This window comes from Bufo bufo, chromosome 2 (assembly GCF_905171765.1).
Source record: "Bufo bufo chromosome 2, aBufBuf1.1, whole genome shotgun sequence".
Classification (NCBI taxonomy): domain Eukaryota; kingdom Metazoa; phylum Chordata; class Amphibia; order Anura; family Bufonidae; genus Bufo; species Bufo bufo.
In genome coordinates this window covers 763,453,095-763,474,819 of record NC_053390.1, presented here as the reverse complement: position 1 = coordinate 763,474,819, position 21,725 = coordinate 763,453,095, and positions in this window count along the sequence as shown.

The window sequence follows — 21,725 nt, the reverse complement described above, 5'->3', positions numbered from 1 at the left end:
GAGCGAACCGCAAGGCCATCTCTAGTCTCTGGGTCAGGAACCTGCCCCTCGCAACACAAACTCCTGCGCCACTCTCCTCATCACTACTTGCCCGCCTAGCGGAGGAAGCAGCGGATGTCTCCTCCAGATCTTGGCTGGGCAGTAGCTGCTGACTGTACTCTAGTAGCTCTTCCGCACTGAAAAGTGGAGCCGAGTCTACAGCATATAATACTTCTCGCGGTGAGGGAACTGAAAAGGACAGAGGCAGGTTGAGGACAGGTAAGGGCACAGGGCCTGCTCCCGGGCCAAGTCAACTAAGGGTTGTGTCTGACGAACCCACCGACTGTTGGCTGGGGGTGTCTGATGTCACTTGGGATGACGTGGATGACCGAGTTAACCAATCAAGAACCGCTGGGTTGCTGGTCGACCGCTAGATGACACCGGGAGCTCAGGCCTCTCGCTGCGACTCCTGCTGCCACGCCCCATTACTCTGCGATCTCTGCTTGCACCAGAAACATTTAGGCCTCTGTCACTCCTCTGTGCATGGCCTGACACTTCTCTGATTGACATAGCTGAACTAAACAAATTAAACGGAAATTAAAACACCCGTAAAAGCGACGAATATATTTTTCTTTTTGTACTGAAATAGGCCACTAAATTATTTCTGCGCAAATAACACCAAATGTGTTCTAGAAATATGACAAAAAACACTTATAGCGCAAATAACACCAAATGTGAACAGCGTCTATTTTTCTCGTATTGTACTGAACTGACAATAAATGTTTTTAAATCAAATCACGCCAAATGTGAACTGCTGCCAGCCCCCTTACTCTGCTGCGACCTCTGCTTTCACCAGAAACATTCAGGCCTCTACCACTCCTCTGTGCATGGCCTGGCACTTCTCTGCCGGATATATTTGTAGCTGAACTAAACAAATTAAACAGAAATTAAAACACCCCTAAAAGCGACAAATATATTTTTGTACTGAAATAGGCCACTAAATTATTTCTGCGCAAATAACACCAAATGTGAACGGCGTGTATTTTTCTTGTATTGTACTGAACTGACCATAAATGTTTTTACTGCAAATCACACCAAATGTGAACAGCGTCTATTTTTATCGTATTGTACTGAACTGCCAATAAATGTTTTTTCCACACATAACACCAAATGTGAACTGCGTGTATTTTTCTCTAGAAGTATGACAAGAAATGCTTTTAGCGCAAATAACACCAAATGTGAACAGCTTCTATTTTTCTTGTATTGTACTAAACTGACAATAAATGGTTTTACTGCAAATAACACTAAATGTGAATGGCGTGTATTTTTCTCTTTTTCTCTGGAAAAATGAGAAGAAACGCTTTTAGTACAAATAACACCAAATGTGAACAGCATCTATTTTTCTCGTATTGTACTGAACTGACAATAATTGTTTTTAGCGCAAATAACACCAAATGTGAACGACGTCTATTTTTCTTGTATTGTACTATAATAGGGCTCTAAATGCTTTCACCATATATATCTGAAGAAGTGAACAGAGTATATATTTCTCTTTTTCCACAGATATAAGCCACTAAAGGCTTTTCAACATAACACTTGCACCCCTACAACAAATTGCTTTAATGACAGAGCCGTATAATGGCTATTTGGATCCCCAAATAATCTTTCCCTGTTGTTGTAAATCACATTTTTTTCCCAATTATGTTTTCTGCATGACTCTCCCTAGTTCCTGCAATGTCTGTCCCTGCACTAAGATGCTGTGAAATGATTCCTCCCTATTCTTATCGCGCACTTATAAAAAAAGGCATTTTTTTTCACAATGAGGTTTTCTTTCACTCTCCCTAGTGCCTTCTTAAACGCCTGTCCCTGACCAAAGCACAGTGGTAAATGGCAGAATCTAAGATGGCCGCCGTATTTATAGGGCTGTGACATCACCGGGCTGGCTGCTGATTGGCTGCATGCATGGAATTATGGGTCATCCCATCCCATGTCCTCACACGTTTAGCCGTCATTGTAGCCGCCATGTTAGGAAAAATTGCGATTTGTTACCACGAAGTGCAAGGAAATTCGCATTCGTTCAGAATCAATTTTTTCCTAAAATTCTGAACGAATTCGACTTGGTCAGCTACGATTCGCTCATCTCTACTGATTATGATGCCAAGAACTCTGCATGGCTTGGCTATGCAGGTTGGCTGCCACAAAGAAGACAGGGAGAAGGAGGACAGACTTGTTCTGATTCAGAATGCTAGCCAGTTCTATTTTCCCACAGGATTGGTGCTGCTGCCTCATGTGCTGCAATGGAGCCCTGGTACCTATGTTTGTGTTTGAACACCCAAGGCTTATTTTAATCATACAGATCTTGCAAGAAAAAAAATGCCATACGGGAGATACTTGCACAGAGCTAGCGGCAGCTGAACTTGGCCCAGGTCTGGCACGTTTGGAGCCTGTGCCAACAGTATCAGTAGCATCACTAGTTCCCAAGATGAGCACAATAGGAGCAGATCTGGCCCTGACAGTTCTTTTGAAGATGTTGGCTGTCCCAGCTAAAAAGGGCTTTAGAACAAAGGCAATGACCCCAGACAGTTATATTGGGCAGCTTAAAGGGAACCTGTCACCGGGATTTTGTGTATAGAGCTGAGGACATGGGTTGCTAGATGGCCGCTAGCACATCCGTAATACCCAGTCCCTAAAGCTCTGTGTGCTTTTATTGTGTAAAAAAACGATTTAATACATATGCAAATTAACCTGAGATGAGTCCTGTCCCTGACTCGTCTCACGTACAGGACTCATCTCAGGTTAATTTGCATATGTATCAAATCGTTTTTTTTACACAATAAAAGCACACAGAGCTATGGGGACTGGGTATTGCGGATGTGCTAGCGGCCATCTAGCAGCCCATGTCCTCAGCTCTATACACAAAATCCCGGTGACAGGTTCCCTTTAAACTCTCCTCTTCTGTGCAGCTTTGTATTGTAGCTTTATTAAGTGGTATCAAGACCTTCACAGATAATCATGTAACTGCAGCTCCTTCAGCATTAAAAGGTCCTGCACACATTTGTTCTGCAAGAACCATTGGACCTAGCAGTTCAGTCTCTCAATTTTTGCTGTGCTTGTACCAAAACACAACAAACATGACATGGGCAATGAATCACTGCATTTAAAAAAAAATAAAAAATTGTGCCCCCTCCTCAATCTTTGCTGTGAGATGGCACACAGATTCTCGCCTACTCCTAGTCCCTGCTTTATGTAGGGCCATAGCTCTATCTATACTCAATTTTAGATTTAAAGAGAATATGCCATCAGAAAATTGCCTATTGTTTATAAAATGTTTTTGTGTCAAACAGTATTTTTACTTTTTACTTTTAATAGAAAAAAAAAAAATAATATATATATATATATATATATATATATATATATATATATAACGAAGAAAGGACAGCACTCCAAGTAAAAAATATACTGGTCTTTAATCACCCATGCAGATGGCAACGTTTCAGCTCAAACAAGAGCCTTTTTCAAGCAATGAACACAGTGTATGCTGGGGTATATAAAGTCCAACCCCCATTACATCATAATACAATCAATCAACAATAAAATATACAATTTAAAGTGCAAAAGTGCATATACAATATCCATATGTAGATACAATTGTGTAATACCCATAGGTAAAAGATGCTATAATAATACATCAGAAATATAATATATAGTGTACATATTATGACCTACAGAGAGGTAATTGGTGATTAGGGACAGGTGTACACAATAGTGCAAGAAATGAGAATGATGATGCTGCAAAGAAAGAAAGAAAGTGTTGACATACCCAGCGCCGTCCATCGCATCAAACATGTCGCATGTCGATAGAACCGGCGTTCGGAAACAGGTAGTGCGCAGACGCCAACCGCGTCCAGTCACGGCATGACGTCACCAACAATAGTTGCGGAGACACGCGCACGGACATGCGCACTACTGCAAAGAAGCTCGGTCGGCCATATTACAAAAGGTCATTGTGTCCCACCACTGTGTATGCGCATGTCCATGCATATATAGACAGGACAGCGCAACACGGGAATACAAGCCGTGCTATACAACATGTATATAAAGGGGGGGGCAAGGAGGGGCACTGTAGCTCAAAAAGAACACAGATCCCACCATCCATGGGCGAACAGCGGAGACCGCAACACAGGTGTCGCGATCCTCACCCGGATCACCCATAGATCTACCACCAACCAAACATGTATCAATATGCCGCAGTGTGGACTGACACAAAATGTAAATAGATGCGATGAAAAACTAGCCGAACCAAAAATACAAGTCACAATGAGAGCACTCATATAGACAAGTGAGGACATGTGGATACAATGTATGTGCACCGGGTACGTCACACATCTTGATTCCGCAGCATCATTCAAATCTGTGAATATAAAAAAGAAAAGAAAGAATTAGAAACATGGCTTAGTAGTGTTCAAAATACACTATGTAGCACAAGAGAAAAGGCGCATATCACATATAGAACAAAAGAGGGCAAGCAACTCATTTAAACATAAATCCCCGGATTGTAATCCACATTAAGCCCATTGGGTCTCAAACTATTGAGAGTGTAAATCCAGAGAAGCTCTCTCTTTTTAAGAATCCGTACCCTGTTCCCCCCACGTCTAGGCATGGGTACATGATCAATGGCCCAACATTTCAGATCTTTTTCAGAATGTTTAAATTCTGTAAAATGTTTGGCAACAGGGAGGTCCTTTCTCTTTTTACGTATGGACAAACGGTGATTGTTGAGCCGCGTCTTAAGATCGGTTGAAGTTTCACCCACATATAATAACTTACATGGACAGATCAAGACATAAACCACGTAACAGGAATTACATGTAAGGTGAAAGCGAATAGGGTGTAGAACTCCAGTGGTAGGATGAATAAAGGCACTGCCTTTACCCATGTATTTGCAGTCGGTGCAGCACAGGCAGGGAAAGCTACCCTTGCCCAATGTGGTTAGTGCAGTTTGTACCGACCTAGATCTAGGGCCAATATCTGCTCTAACCAGTTGATCCCGTAGGCTTCTGGACCTACAATATGAGAATAGGGGGGGAGATCTAAATTCCTGGATCTCACTATGGCAACCTATGGCAACCTCCCAAAATACCCCAATGCCGCTTAATAATACAGTTGATCTCTTCACTTTGTTCCGTGAATTTGGAAATAAAAGGAATCCGAGTCAAGGATCCTTCTGATGACTTCCTTTTTAGAAGACTACTTCTATCCAAATCACGGACCTTGTTGATGTGGGAATCCAATAATTTGGTAGGGTACCCCCTTTTTTTAAATTTACTGGCCATATTGTTTAAGGAGGAGTCTAGTTTGTTAGGCTCAGAAACAATTCGTTTGACCCTGAGAAATTGTGAAAAGGGTAAGTACTTGAGTGTATTGCGTGGATGGCCACTGTTATAACAGAGGAGGGTATTTTTATCAGTTGGCTTGGTGTAGAGCTGAGTGTGTATCCCGCTCTCACCAAATGTGACAGTGGTATCAAGAAACTGCAATTCAGTATCTGAATGGACCAACGTGAATTGCAGATCCCTGTCAACACCATTTAGAAACCGATGAAACTCAAGTAACTGGGTGACACTACCAGTCCATATGAGGAAGATGTCGTCAATGTATCTCCACCACCACAGCAATTGGCTGCGGTGGTGTGACACATAGACAACATCTTCCTCAAAGCATCTCATAAAGATATTGGCGTAGGTAGGTGCCAAGTTAGACCTTATTGCCACGCCTCTTTTTTGTTGGAAAAAGGTGTCCTGGAACAGGAAATAGTTATGCCTCAAGACTATCTGCAATAAATCAATGATGAGCTGCCTAGCAGCCAATGTGTAGGGTGAAGAGTCAAGCATACGGGAAATGGCGTCAATACCTAAATCGTGATTGATAGAGGTATATAGTGAAGTGACGTCAAAGGATGCCAGATGGACCTCATGGACACCGGTAAAGTCAATCTCATTCAACTTGCATAGGAAGTCGGTCGTATCTTGTACATACGACTCAGCCCCTATTGCAAATTCATGTAGAACCTTATCCAGAAAAATAGCAATACAACTAGAGATGGAGTCCGAACCGGAGACGATAGGTCGTCCGGGAGGATCAATAAGGGACTTGTGCACTTTCGGAAGTATATATAGAACCGGGGTCACCGGATGATCTACAGTGAGAAAAGTGCACAAGTCCTCATCAATAGTGCCCGCCAACACGGCGTCTGCCAAACATCTCTGGATAAGTCTAGCAATCTCAAACTTGGGATCACATTGGAGAACAGAGTAAACATTGGTATCATCCAGCTGACGTTGAATCTCAGCCACATATTTACCGGTGTCCATGATGACCACTGCGCCACCCTTGTCCGCAGGCTTGACTGTTAGTGAGGAATCTTTCCTTAGTTGATCTAACGCTTCAATTTCAAACCTAGATAGGTTTGGATGTTTAAAGGCAACATTGTTACATCTCAATCTATAGGCAGAGACATCAGACTTAACTGCAGTAATAAATGCATCAATCGAGGCCTCATTGATGCATGGAGTGAAGTTACTTTTCAGAGACAGATCGAGGCGGCCCAGGGAGAACTCGCTAACCTGAGGCGCCGCGATCCGTGTCCTAGAGTTAAACCACACTTTGAGTTTAATCCTGCGAAAAAAAGCATGAAGGTCAGTGTCCAGTTCAAACCAGTTAGGCACAGACATAGGACAAAACGAAAGTCCTTTATTCAGGACACTCACTTGAGCCGAAGTGAGCGTCCTGGATGACAGGTTAATCACCGTCACCTCCTCTTGTTCACCAATGACTTTGTGGTCTGTGCTCTGGTTTTGTTGATTTTGGGCTTGACCGGTTCTGCGGTGTCGACGACCCCCTCTTCTGGTCCGCCCACGTCTTTCCTTTCTGGATCCATACTGTTCCCTAAAAAAGGGGAAGATAAAGTGGAGGTGGCTAGTTTTTCATCGCATCTATTTACATTTTGTGTCAGTCCACACTGCGGCATATTGATACATGTTTGGTTTGTGGGAGATCTATGGGTGATCCGGGTGAGGATCGCGACACCTGTGTTGCGGTCTCCGCTGTTCGCCCCTGGGATGGTGGGATCTGTGTTCTTTTTGAGCTACAGTGCCCCTCCTTGCCCCCCCCCCTTTATATACATGTTGTATAGCACGGCTTGTATTCCCGTGTTGCGCTGTCCTGTCTATATATGCATGGACATGCGCATACACAGTGGTGGGACACAATGACCTTTTGTAATATGGCCGACCGAGCTTCTTGGCAGTAGTGCGCATGTCCGTGCGCGTGTCTCCGCAACTATTGTTGGTGACGTCATCCCGTGACTGGACGCGGTTGGCGTCTGCGCACTACCTGTTTCCGAACGCCGGTTCTATCGACATGCGACATGTTTGATGCGATGGACGGCGCTGGGTATGTCAACACTTTCTTTCTTTCTTTGCAGCATCATCATTCTCATTTCTTGCACTATTGTGTACACCTGTCCCTAATCACCAATTACCTCTCTGTAGGTCATAATATGTACATTATATATTATATTTCTGATGTATTATTATAGCATCTTTTACCTATGGGTATTACACAATTGTATCTACATATGGATATTGTATATGCACTTTTGCACTTTAAATTGTATATTTTATTGTTGATTGATTGTATTATGATGTAATGGGGGTTGGACTTTATATACCCCAGCATACACTGTGTTCATTGCTTGAAAAAGGCTCTTGTTTGAGCTGAAACGTTGCCATCTGCATGGGTGATTAAAGACCAGTATATTTTTTACTTGGAGTGCTGTCCTTTCTTCGTTTTTGTTCATCTGGGGTAAGCAGCAATATCCCTGGACATAGCACCCACATTGCTTGTCTCCAGTGCCGCCGCTATCTTTCCTTTTTTTTTATATATATATATATATATATATATATATATATAATCCTGCAATTTTCAAACTGGCCCCTAGGTCTAATAATATGTCATGATTTCCTGTTCTGTACAGTTAGCTTTCAGTAGCTATTATCATTATCATGTAAAAAGCCCGCAAAAAAGACACTCTGCATCTGGAGTCAGGAGATACATAATGGAAATGTGAAGTCCAGCACACGATATCTCTGTTGAAACATCATCTTTTAAAGGGGTTGTCCCACAAAAAATATTTTACCATTTTCAAACCAGCACCTGGATCTGAATATTTTTGTATTTGCATGTAAATAATATTTAGTATAACCAGAGTGATATTCAATAAAATCTGTATAGTGACACCTGCAGATTTTTTTCCTTTCTTATTTCTTTGTCCTACTTAAAGAGATGGCCGCACATGCTCAGTTTCATCCCTCAACTGCCTCCTGAGCTGTTATAGGGAGAGAGTGTAGAAGAAAGCCACACCCCCTGAGAAAGGAAACTCCCCCTGAGCTGCCAGCTTGATATAAATCTTGATATCAATCTAGAAGAGCAATTGAAGCAATAGGGAGATGTATGGATCCATGTGAGGTACAGGGATGGTTCTATCTTCGTTACAAAGAGGTTGTCATGTACTATATGATGTTATTTTTTACATTAATCATGGGATAACACCTTTAATAAAGACTGTAACAAAAAAAATTCACACAGTGTGCAGTCTGCCATTCAGCATAAACCATTCCTGTCTTCCAAATAAGAGGAGTGTTCTTTTGTAGTCTAACTTGTTTATTGGCAAGACAGCAGTATTTGATCAATTGATTAGTAAAACTATAAGAATACAAATACAAACATGAATAAATATATAGCATAGCATGTACTTTAACATTAACATAACACTGAAGCACATGGTAAAATGTCTGCTTGTACATAAGATGGCTACACATGGCTAGATAACGGCTAATAACAACTTCCCTGAGCAACAATACAACTGACTGAACAGCTCTGCATAACATATTATCCCTGAAACAAAGATAGATCTCTCACCAGATATGCATTTACCAGGATGGAGGACTTTAAAAAGGAGATATGCAGGAGGGCAGCTCTGTACTGTGTCCTGGGGACTTCTCTTTCCCAGGATGTTTTGCCCTCCCACAATTCTTTGCACCACCCACAATACAGCAGTCTTTGAAACAAGAAAAACAAGGTGCAATACAATTTAACAATGCTAGATCGTGCTATTACCATATTAATAACCACAGAAATAGCAAAACTAAAACAGACGTGAAATAGAATTAAATTTAAACCCTGCTGGTCAGAACACTCCCCATCTGGCATCAATAGATGCCACCACTAAGTCCCTTTTGGAGAAAACAACAAAACAAGTTCCGCTACTGGCCTGAGGAATAGCTTACACTCGACAAGCTTCCAAACCTTGACCTCGGCCTTGCGTACGTTCCCATCTTTGCTTGGGAATGTGTTGGTGATGAGGCCCAATGGCCACTCATTCCAATGCGACTGGCTGTCTTTCATGAGCACGACATCCTCAGGTCTGATGTTCGGCTTGTTAGTTTGCCACTTCCTTCTTGATTGTAAGGTAGAGATATACTGCTTCCTCCACCTGTCCCAGAAGGCATTAGAAAGACTTTGCACCTGCCTCTATTGCCATCTATAAAGGTCTTTGTCATCAAAATCTCCAAGAGGAGCATTCGGGGTGCTGGTCTTCTGTGTGAGTAACATGGCAGGAGTGAGGATAGTCAAATCTTCAGGGTCACTGGAAAGGGTAGTCAACGGTCTTGCATTCATGATGGCTGAGACCTCCGCCAAGAATGTGGTCAAACTTTCATGTGTGAGCCTCTTGCTATCTGTAACGGTCGCGTACACACACACACAGGGGGAAGGGAAGTGACCACTGCGCTCCACCCTTACCCCTGGCCCTGCCTACTTGCCTTGCGAGTCCTAATGACAGGGGACAACTGGACGGCAATCCCTAACTTGGAATAAGTGCAGGGATGACAGACAGACAAACAACAGAACGTGAACGGACCGAGTCAATACCAAGAGAGCTACGCAGTACAAAGGATTAAGCAAAGAATGGTCAGGAGAAGCCGGGGTCAAATACCAGGAGAGCAGAGAAGTACAAGAGGAGTCCTAAGAGAGTAGTCAGGTGGGAGCCGAGGTCACAATACCAGGACGGATGCGCAGTACAGAAGGAGCAGGCAAAAGGATGGTCAGGGAACAGGATCAGGTAAGTATTCAGCAGTCCAACAAATAGCCAGGAACCTAGAAATTAACAGGCAACCTGTAGCCAGCAGGCTGCCTGTATTTATAGTGGGGAGTGAGGGTCATGTGACGTGGCCAGCGTCACATGACCGACAGACCAACCAGTCGAGCACCGAGTGATCAGCTCGGCGCTCAAGGCAGACTTAGGAGCAGGGAGCCACCCAGCTAGTAAAGCCGCCCTGGGAATGAGGTCAAACACAGATCCTCATTCCCAAAGCTAAGCAACAGGTCTGCGGGCGATGGGGGACCGAGTGCACCTTCGGAACCCCGTGACACTATCTCTATCATCCTTTCACAGATGCCGCCCATGTGAGAAGAATGAGGCAGATTAAAGGTCCAGGTATATCCTTGCTCATTTAAGTATCTTTCCACGTTGGCAGTGTCCAAGTTGGAAGGAATTTGAAGTTCTTTCACTGCTCCAACAAAATTTGTGCCCCGTCCGAATGAATATGCTTCACGGCCCTCTAATGGCAATAAACCGTTGAAGTGTGTTTATAAAGCTTGACATGTCCATGGATTCGATCACTTCTATATGGACGGCTCTGCTGGACATACAAGTAAATATAACTGACCAGCGCTTTGCACTGGCGTGAATACCTCTAGTGTGTCGTGTAGCCAGAGGCATATCTATCACGAGGCAAACAAGGCATTTGCCTAGGGCGGCAAAATGCCTTGTTTGCCTAGTGATAGTTAACTTACACAAATATGCCCAAAAAATTTTCCCCTTTGTCCGATGCTTGCCGATCCGAATCTAATTCTTTACTATGCAAGCGGCATCGCCGGAGCCGCATAGTGAATGAGTGACCCTCCTACCGAGTCCTCCTGACTTCCTCCCGACCTCAGGTGTTCCGGAATTTTAAACTACCAGGAATTTTTTGCTACCCACGTCACTTCCGGTAGTGACGTGGGAGGTGTGTCTCTCACCTCGGCCCCTGATTGGCTCTGCCGGGGGTTTGTCCCCCGTAGTGTGAACGTGCCGAAGGTAGAAGAATATTCCGGCCCACTGTGTATGTGCGAAGCCAGAATTTTCTGCTACCTTCGGCTCCTACAAGCTTCTTCAGAGCGCTATCCTTGGAGACTGTTTGACCTTTGCTGAGGTAGTCTATTTCCTTAGCATAACATTCTTGTTGTATAGTGCGGATTATTATGTTTTTGGCCTTTTCTAAATTAGCAGCAGTAAAGGCATGTTTGCAGTGATGCCAACCTTTGCAGGCCTTCTGGCTTACAGGTAATGTCGATTTGTAAGACTGAGCTAAATTAACTAGACAGGCTATAGCACGAATAAGCGACATCCAGGTGGAGAACCTGTCGAAGCAATGAGATTTGAGTTGGTGGTCCGAAGTCACCATACGTAGAACAGATACTTCAGGTCGGATTTCTTAATCTGCATCTGGGTCTACCAATTCAAACGTGTCGGCTCTGGTACAGCAAGATGTTGAATGATACAAGAATGCAGGACCCGTAAACCATGTTGTGTCTTTAAGGTGGCTTGGTGCAACGGATCTAGTCACGTGGTCCACAGTATTATGCTGTGTAGGCACGTAGTGCCCATGTTTAGGACAAGTGGATCTCCTGATCCTTAGCACCCGATTGCAGACGTAGATGTAAAAGCGTCTGGTTTCGTTGCAAATACAGGTGAAACTCGAAAAATTTGAATATTGTGCAAAAGTCCATTTATTTCAGTAATGCAAATTAAAAGGAATTGCATTAGTGTAGCTTAAAATTTTAATTTTGTGAAAAAGTTCAATATTCTAGTCTTAAAGTGTTACACTCTAGTCAGCTAATTAATACATATCCCCTGAGCAAAGGATACCTCAAAATTGTGACTTTGGGGTTTCATAAGCTATAAGCCATAATCATCCAAATTATAACAAATAAAGGCTTGAAATATCTTGCTTTGCATGTAATGAGTCTATCTCATATATTAGTTTAACCTTTTAAGTTGCATTACTGAAATAAATGAACTTTGCATGATATTCTAATTTTTCGAGTTTCACCTGTAGATCCTATGACTACTTTGCTATCCATATAAAACTTGACTTCTTCGATTTCCAGGTTCATTCCTGATGTTGTAAGCTCAGCCAACTCCACTGCAAGCACAGCAGCACAGAGCTCCAGTCTCGGAATCGTGTGTTCGCGAGTGGCGCCAGTTTGGTTCGGCTCATGACAAATCCTCTATGGCATTGTTCTTTGGCGTTAATGGTCTTTAAATATGCTACTGCTGCAATCGTCTTGACTGAAGCGTTGCAGAAGATATATAGTCTTTGCATCTTGACTTCAATTGATGGCACGGAAGCATAGGGTCGTGCTACATGAAGGCTGGTCAAAACTTTGAGAGACTTCTTCCAACCTGTCCACAGGTCCTTTTTCTCCATGGGAAGCAGATCATCCCAATCAGACAAATAATAGTAAAAGTCCAGCTCACCTGCATCAGCAGTTTCAAGAGTGCACGGATGGGATGAGACCCAAGCATTTGAACTTAAACGGGAAAAGAAAATCCAGCACCTTGTTTTTCTTGCTTGACGGTGTTTATTCCACAAACCAAGTGTACAGCGGTAATGGAACCCTCAAAATGTAAGCCCCAATGCGGTCTACATGTTTCGAACGAGATGGTTCTTAATCATGACCCAATCAGACGTCTCTTTGGGGAAGCATCATTTTACCTTGGATGGTAACAGGCGCTACAAAACCCAGAGGATCATATAAGCTGTTTATGGTAAACAGAACTCTACATGTGAAGGGCTTTTCCAGGGCTGGCTCCAGGTTCATGTGGGCCCTTGGGTGATAAATCCCAGTGGGCCCCCTTGAGGCTCCAACACCATATAAAGACCACTAGTGGCCCTTCACACAGTGTAATGACCCCCCCCCCAGTGGCCCCCACACAGTATAATGACCCCACAGTGGCACTCCATTCAGAATAATGACCCCCAGTCACCCCCCCATTCAGAATAATGACCCCCCAGTGGGGTTACACTGTATGGAGTTGGCACTGGGGATCATTATACTGTATGGGGGTCACTGGGAGTCATTATATTGAATGGGGGCTCTGGGGATCATTTTAATGAATGGAGGTTCATTGGGGATCATTATACTAAATGGGGGGCACTGGGGGTCATTATACTGTGTAAGGGGCCCTCACAGTGTAATGACCCGCCAGTGGCTCCCTCACATACCGATCATTGCTGGAGCACAGGGAAGCCGGCGGTCCTGTCATTCACTAATAACAGCTCATCTTCCTGCGCTCCTTCTCTCCTTAGGCCCGCTGCAGCAGTGAGACACATGTCATGGCATGACTGTTGGGCCGGGCCTGGAGGAGAAAAAGAAGCTGTGCAGTAGTGTAGCTAGAAATGACTGAGCCCCACAGCAAATTTAATTGCGCCCCCCGCCTCTCCCTCCCAGTGGGTTCACATCACATTTTTCCTATCAGTTTGAGGTATACAAATGTGCAGCACACCACGTTTTTGTATCCTGCAGAGTCCAGTGAAAAATGCATAAGTTAAAGAGGACCTTTCACCGATTATTACACTATGAACTAAGTATACAGACATGTAGAGCGGCGCCCGGGGATCTCCCTGCACTTACTATTATCCCTGGGCGCCGCTCCGTTCTCCTGTTATGCCCTCCGGTATCTCCGTTCACTAAGTTATGGTAGGCGGAGTCTGCCCTTGTTCTTCTGTAGCGCTGGCCAATCGCATTGCAGAGCTCACAGCCTGGGAGAAAATAACCTCCCAGGCTGTGAGCTCTGCGCTGTGATTGGCCAGCGCTAGAGCAGAACAAGGGCAGACTCCGCCTACCATAACTTAGTGACTGAAATCTCTGCCTACCATAACTTAGTGAGCGGAGATGCCGGAGGGCATAGCAGGGGAACGGAGCGGCGCCCGGGGATAATAGTAAGTGCAGTGAGATCCCCGGGCGCCGCTCTACATGACTGTATACTTAGTTCATAGTGTAATAATCGGTGAAAGGTCCTCTTTAACGTATATGTTTTTTTTTTACAATGGAACTGTATGGTGAACGGCCGCCACTGTATGGCATCAGTCTGAGGCATCTGTTAATGTATACATTTTTGGTATACATTAAACGGATGGCAAAAATGTCTCTCTGCCCCACTGCTTCGCACCAGTACACAGCGAAGCAGTGGGGCAGAGAGGGGAGGCGCCATGTACTGAGAGAGCGCACAACCTGTGCCTGGTGGTCAGGGATGAGGACTGTGTTTCCCAAAGATCATTTATCTATTGGAAAATACAGGTCACAGTATAATACACTAGAATCTATATACTATAAAGATATTAGCCCAACCCTGGAGTAATAATACAATTAGGGGGTCATTTATTAAATAGAAATATGCCTATATTAGGCGTATTTCTGACACAGATTGTGTCGCAAAGGTTCTTAGCACCACAATCTGCAACTTTTCCCCACTCATGCCAGGTCTAAAAAAGGTGGCGTGGGCAGGGAAGGAGATACAGTTATTGCCATACAGTTATTGGATACCACGTCCATACAGTCACCGGATAACACCTCTCTACAGTGACCAGATAACACCGCCATACAGTGACCGGATAGCACTACCATACAGTGAACGGATAAAAGGGTATAAGAGGGCACAGCATAGGGAATAACTAGGGGCACTGTACAGGGTATGGTAAGAGAGCACAATGCAGTGTATAAGGGGCACAGTACGGAGTGGGGGGCACAGTGACGTTAGAAGGTTTTTATGGTGAATGCGGTTTAGGCACCACCAATAATGAGAGGTAGAGGAGTGAGACATGGGCCCAGGGCCCTGGATGGACAAGAGGGGTGGACACAGCAAGTAGGTGGAAGGGGCTCTAAGGGGGATTCATACAAGAAGTAGTGGCAGGAGGTCTTTGCAGGGCAGCAATAGGAGATAGGAGGGTGGGACAGGAGCTCTGGATACATGAGGGAGGAAAGAAGCACCAGGGGATCCATGAGGATGAGTGCGATAAGAGAAGGACAGGATATGGGGGGCAGGTGTCATGGAGGCAAACTGCTTAATGAGATTGTGAAACAACTAAATAGCATTGAAGATGCTGGTCTGCTTCAGCATCCAGCAGCAGCTTGAGCTCCCTGACCTCCCCCCGTCCTGTCCCACAGAGAAAAGACAGTCACAGTGAAGACTCACTCACAGACTGTCTTCACACTTCTGCTCCAGCCGCTGTGGTCTCTCTCCTCCTCAGGCAGCGCGTTCTGTGTAGAGGGGGCGTGTCTGAAGCTGGTAAGGCAACATGTCTTCTCTGCTGGAGTGAATAGGGGGCGTGTCCAAAGCTCCGAAGCACAGGAGCTTGTAAGGGGGACAGCAGCAGCTGGCCTCATGTGACTATCAGAGGGCCCACCAGAGGATGCTCCCTTGCTCCAATCTGAAGGTGTGTATGTGAAAGGACTGCAGCTCTCTGCACTCCAGCAATTAGCTTTTACCTCTGTATTGATGAAAGCACTCATAGCAGCGCAGTGGGCCCCCCCAGGAGCAGTGGGCCCGGGTATGCCGGGTGCTGACGCCGGCCCTAGGCTTTTCTTCCTTGCTGATTTGGAAGGTGATTGTGTCTGCCTTCAAATCCCAGAGCAAACCAAGGCTCTGCTGCATGGGAAGGGAGTCGGTGCTAAGATCCAAGTCTTTTAGATTACTTGAATGGTCTTGGGGTGAGAAGGCTTCCATTAACTCATGGCTGTTGGAGGCGATTTTGTGCAACCTACAGATAGATACAGTGAGCATCTCTTGAGCCCTTTTCAGTTGACTGATTGCGGTCTCGTTCGTGGGTGTGGATTTCAAGCAGTCGTCTACTTAGAAATCTTTTTTCACAAAGGATCTGACATCTGACCCATACTTTGCTTCACCCTATTGGGCTGAATGTCTGAGACCGTAGATAGCGACTGTAGGGGAAGGACTGTTTCTGAAGATGTGCGCTCTCATTCGGTACTCTACAATGTCTTCATTGGGGTCGTTGTTGCGGTACCAGAAGAACCTCAAGTAGTTTCTGTGTTCTTCCTTGAGAAAGAAGCAGTGGATCATCTGTTGTATGTCGGCCATAAATTCTACGGAATCTCTGCAGAAGCGTAGAAGTACCTTCAGAAGTCTGTTGTTGAGGTCTGAACCAGACAGTAAGACATCGTTTAGCGAGATGCCTTCGCACCTGGCGCTCGAGACGAATACTACTCGTATCTGCCCTGTTTTTTTAGGATGAAACACGCCGAATATGGGTAAGTACCAACACTCCTCGGAGTCTTGGAGCATGGGTGCTATTTCTGCATGGTTATTCTGGAATATTCTTTCCATGAAGGTAAAGAAATGTTCTCTCGTCTCTGGTGTCCTCTGAAGTTTGTGTTTGAGGGAGATAAATCGACTGTAGACAAGTTCTTTGTTGTTAGGTCAGCATTGTCTTCGGGGGTTAAAAGGTAAAGGTGTGACCAAGCTTTTTGACTTGTCTTTTACTATTCCTTGATCCATGATATCCGAGAACATCTTGTCTTCTATGGACATTGCGACACTGTTGTCTTCTCTTGTCCTGTGGAAAACTGTGCACCTTAAGTGATCTTGCTCACCATCGCAGGCGTGGTTTTCACAGGAGGGATCTGTGAAAAAACTGGGCACAGGAGCACTGTATGGCAATTCTTTTATCAGGAAACTGCTTTGACATGGCTGGAATAGGGAAGGACATCCATTTTCAAGTGTGCTGGTGAGCATGCTGTTGACTGAGGTTGGCTTGTGTGCTCCTCCTAGATAGACATCTCCTATGATGACCCATCCTAGGTCAAGTCTCTGGGCATATGGAGCGTTTTGGGGACCGTTAATCTGTCCTCTAGCCTTGTGAACTCGTAGTATGTCTCTTCCAAGGAGTAAGACTATCTGGGCTTCTGGGTCCATTTCTGGTATCAGGTGAGCTATACTCAGGTGGGGGTGGTATGCCACTACCTCTGGTGTAGGTATCTCAGACCGGTTGTCCAATATGTGATTGCACTCCAGTATCGTTGGCAGGGACAAGCAGGTCTGACCATCTATGGACTCTACCTTGTACCCAGTAGCTTTTCTCCCCACCGTCTCAACGGTACTTACACATGTCCTTAAGGAGTAGGGAGAACCGGACCCTACGATGTTGAAGGTGTCGAAGAAGGTGGCTAAAGACCTGTTGCTTTGATCATCTAAATCTGTATATACCTTGATCGCTTTATCTCTGAGGCCAACCAGATAAACTCTGACAAGGCAGATTTTTTAGCAGGACTTCCCTCCTGCGAGTCCTTTACAGATCTCTGTACTGTGAGAAGTTAATACTGCAGTGTCTCAGTCAGTGTCTATCTACTTCCTGTCATGCTCCTCTGCTTGGGGTGATACCTGAGAGTGTGGTCCAGGGTGTAAAGCCGCGTTGTGTCCTTTGCTAACGCATTCTGTGCATGTCAGACTGACCTTACAGCTCCTGGCGAAGTGCGATGTTGTAGCGCAGCACCTGAAGCAGATGCTGTTTTCTTTGAGGAAATCTTTGCGGTCCTCTAAAGACTTCTCCCTGAAGGCTCTGCATTTTAGTAGAGAATGTGGTTTCTTTTGCAGGGGGCATTCTTTGGTAAGATCTTTGAGTTTGTTCTCTTCTTGAGAAGACTTAAACGGCCTGTAAGGAGAACCTGTGGAGGCAACGTTCATTTTTTGGACTGCCACTGGTGTTTTATGAGGTTTGACCCAGGGGTAGTGGGACATGACAGTGTAAAGTCAAAACTGGGATCATTTCCAAACCTCGCCTGTTTGGCGACAAAGTTTACAAACAACACAAAGGGGGAAAATGGTACATTATGAAACCGTTTATAATGGTAACCATGCGTGACCCACTTCTCTTGTAGATTGTAAGAGAGTTTTTGGACAATCGGATTGACACCTCTGGCAGTGTCCAGGAATGCTAGCCCCGGCAGATCTCCTTATGCCTGAGTAACCTGTACCTCTATCAACAAGTCACTGAGTTCCCTGAGCTTCTGGTAACCCCTACCCACTATTCTGGGAAAATTATCAATTTTCTTATATAAAGCATTTTCTATAGCTTCTATTGACCCATAGCACCCATTAAGTCTTTCCCACACCATCTTTAGGCCTTCGCCCGGTTAGTTTATGTTAATGTCTCTGATTCTTTTGTCATGTTCAGGAGATTCGCTTTCAAGCCACTTTACCAAGAGATCTAACTCCTCACTATAGGAAAGATCTAAGTCTCTTATGGCGTTCTGGAAGGAGGCTCGCCATGCCCTGCAGTTCTCGGGGCGATCGGTGAACTTTATAAGTCTTTTGGTAACCAGCTCCTGTTTAGCAAAGAACTTAGCAAAGTCCATGGCGGCCTGGTTAGTGACAATACTACCCGGTGTGTTGTTTTTATACTGCATGTGTGGTGTATCACCCTACCGTTTAGGGGTTTCTGGCTTAGGGAAGTCTGTATAATACCGTTCTGCAAAGGTTGTCCCTTTAAGTCGAAGCAAAGGTAGCTTTTGTTCTGTAGGGCGGTAGTTCTGGTCAGCATCTCTTTGTCGCATACCGTCCTGCTTGAGATACTGTGGTTCAAGGTAGGATCTTTGACACTCTGTATAAGCTGGTGGATATACTGGATCATAGTCGTCATCTGTCTTGGGATGCTGATGGACCTATTCTGAGACACGCTGTGTTGGATCTTGTTCATCTAGGTCTGGCCCAGGTACTTGGGTGTTTTTCTCGGATTCAGGGAACTGCAAGGCTTCTAGGAACTCTGCTTTGGCTACTGCGGCTGCCATTTATTTCTCTGCGGCTAGTTTTTCCGGTGACACTTGTAGGAGTACCCTTCTTTTCCCATTAACACTTGACGCCGTACTCTCTCTTCTTCCTGTGATGCTCTCTCTTTTTCTATTGATGCTTGCAGGTGTACTTTCTCTTCTTCCTGTGACGCTCTCTCTTTTTCTATTGACGCTTGCACGCATACTCTTTCTGTTTCTTGATCTGCTTGCCTTAGCTTTAGTTGCATCTCTTGTGCAGCAATGGAAGATCTTACTTTTGCAGCCTCAGCTTCTGCATGGGCAAGAGCAGCCTTTTCTCTTATTGAGGACTTGCTAGAGCAGCTTGCTTGTGACCTGGTCCTGTATAATGATGCCTGGCTAGCGGACATTGTGTGCCTTTTACTGGCTGCTTAATGTCTCTGTGCAGACTGAGTCTAGGTAGGAACGGACTTCAGCGTGGTCTGGGTCGTGCTGCACTTGCTGGGGGTTGCACTCTCACTTCTTGTGACTGTATGGCAACCGCTGCAATCTTGTACGCAGGACCGCGCGTGTGATGGCGGCTCCGCACAGTCAGATCCACTATCACTGGTGACTAGCATCTGTTTTACTGTTCTGTCTTCATACACGTTCACACAGCGTGCAGTCTGACATTCAGCATAAACCATTCCTGTCTTCCAAATAAGAGGACTGTTCTTTGTAGTCTAACTTGTTTATTGGCAAAACAGGAGTATTTGATTGATTTGATTGGTAAAACTATAAGAATACAAATAACATAAATAAATATATGGCATAGCATGTACTGTAACATTAACATAACACTGAAACACATGGTAAAAAGGCTGCCTGTACATAAGATTACATGGCTAGCTAACAGCTAATAACTTCCCTGAGTAACAATGCAACTGACTGAACAGCTCTGCATAACATAATGTCCCTGAAACAAGGATAGATCTCTCACTAGATATGCTTTTAACAGGGTGGAGGAGTTTAAGAAGGAGATATGCAGGACAGCTCTGTACTGTATCCTGGAGACTTCTCTTTCCGAGGATGCTTTGCCCTCCCACAATGCTTTGCATCACCCACAATGCAGCAGTCTTTGAAACAAAAAAAACAAGGTGCAATACAATTTAATTGCAATACTATTACCACATTAATCACCACAGAAATAGCAAAACTAAAACAGATGTGAAATTGAATTAAATTTAAACCCTGCTGGGCAGAACATTGCTACTGGTGACTTCCCTGAAATGTCTGGACAGGTCAGGAATGTTCACTCTATCCAAGGTTACATCTCATAAATGGTGGCGTATGCTCTCCTTCAGGGCGTTTGATGTATGCCCTACATATTGTTTAAGACACGCATTACAATATGCTGTATAGATATAATGAGTTGTATTACAATTGATATATGAGCTCATATTGAACACTAGTGATGAGCGGCATGGGTCATATTCGAATTCCTGATATTTCACAAATATTTTGTAGAATATTCCTCTAATATTCGCAAATTCGAATATTCATTATATTCTACATTCTTTTTTTTTACTCGAAAATGGGCAAGGTAATGACCGCGTAATATGCAAATATTACGCGAACAATACAGGCATGGATCAAAAACTAATATATAGCACTATAACATATAGAGCTATATATTAATTTTTTGAATATTCGTCATTTTTTCCATCTGAACACATGATTCCTCCCTGCTTCTTGCTTGTGGCCCATTGAGTCATTGGCCCACAAGCAACTTAAACAGGGAGGAATCATGAATTCATATGGAAAAAAATGATAAATATTCTAAAAAACAAATATATAGCACCATATTGAATATAGTGCTATATATTCGTTTTTTAGAATATTCGTTATTTTTTTCCCATCTGAACACATGATTCCTCCCTGCTTCTTGCTTGTGGCCCATTGAGTCATTGGCCCATAAGCAACTTAAGCAGGGAGGAATCATGTGTTCAGATGGGAAAAAAATAACGAATATTCTAAAAAACGAATATATAGCACTATATTCAATATGGTGCTATATATTTGTTTTTTAGAATATTTATCATTTTTTTCCATATGAAGTCATGATTCCTCCCTGTTTAAGTTGCTTGTGGGCCAATGACTCAATGGGCCACAAGCAAGAAGCAGGGAGGAATCATGTGTTCAGATGGAAAAAATGACGAATATTCGAAAAACAAATATATAGCACTATATTCAAAATATTTGCCGATATTTGCGATTAAAATTCGTAATTTGAATATTCGCGCTCAACACTATTGAGCATTTTTCCAGTAGCAAGTGAGGTGTATTGTTGGGACTTGTTCACAAAGGGGTAGACCTTGTAGATCAGGCTGCATTTTTATGACCCTACAGATTTGTGGCCACAGTTGTGTTGTGGAGTTTGTGTCAAGAAAATAAGGAGCCAAGACTTCTGGCTCTTTTTGACACAAATCTCACACCCCTGACAACACGTCACTAAGCCCTTCATCCTGTACCATAATGGGGATGTATCTGGTGACAATGTTTTAGATTTTGCTATACTGGTTACTAAAAGTTGTCACAAAAGTAACTGACTTGGTCATCTATAAAAAGTTTGTGTCTATTTAAGCCAATCTGGATCGGGCTCTATTAGGAGTCCAATCTGGGTACCTCTGTTTCCACAGTCTATTGCGCTACAAAGACCACTCTAGTGTAAATTATGTATCATCCGAACAACTCCGGCTTTCTCACAGTAATTTTCCATAAGGAATACTATGAATAACATGCCTGGAATGACAGAAGGAAGAAATGCAGAATTGCCAGTATTG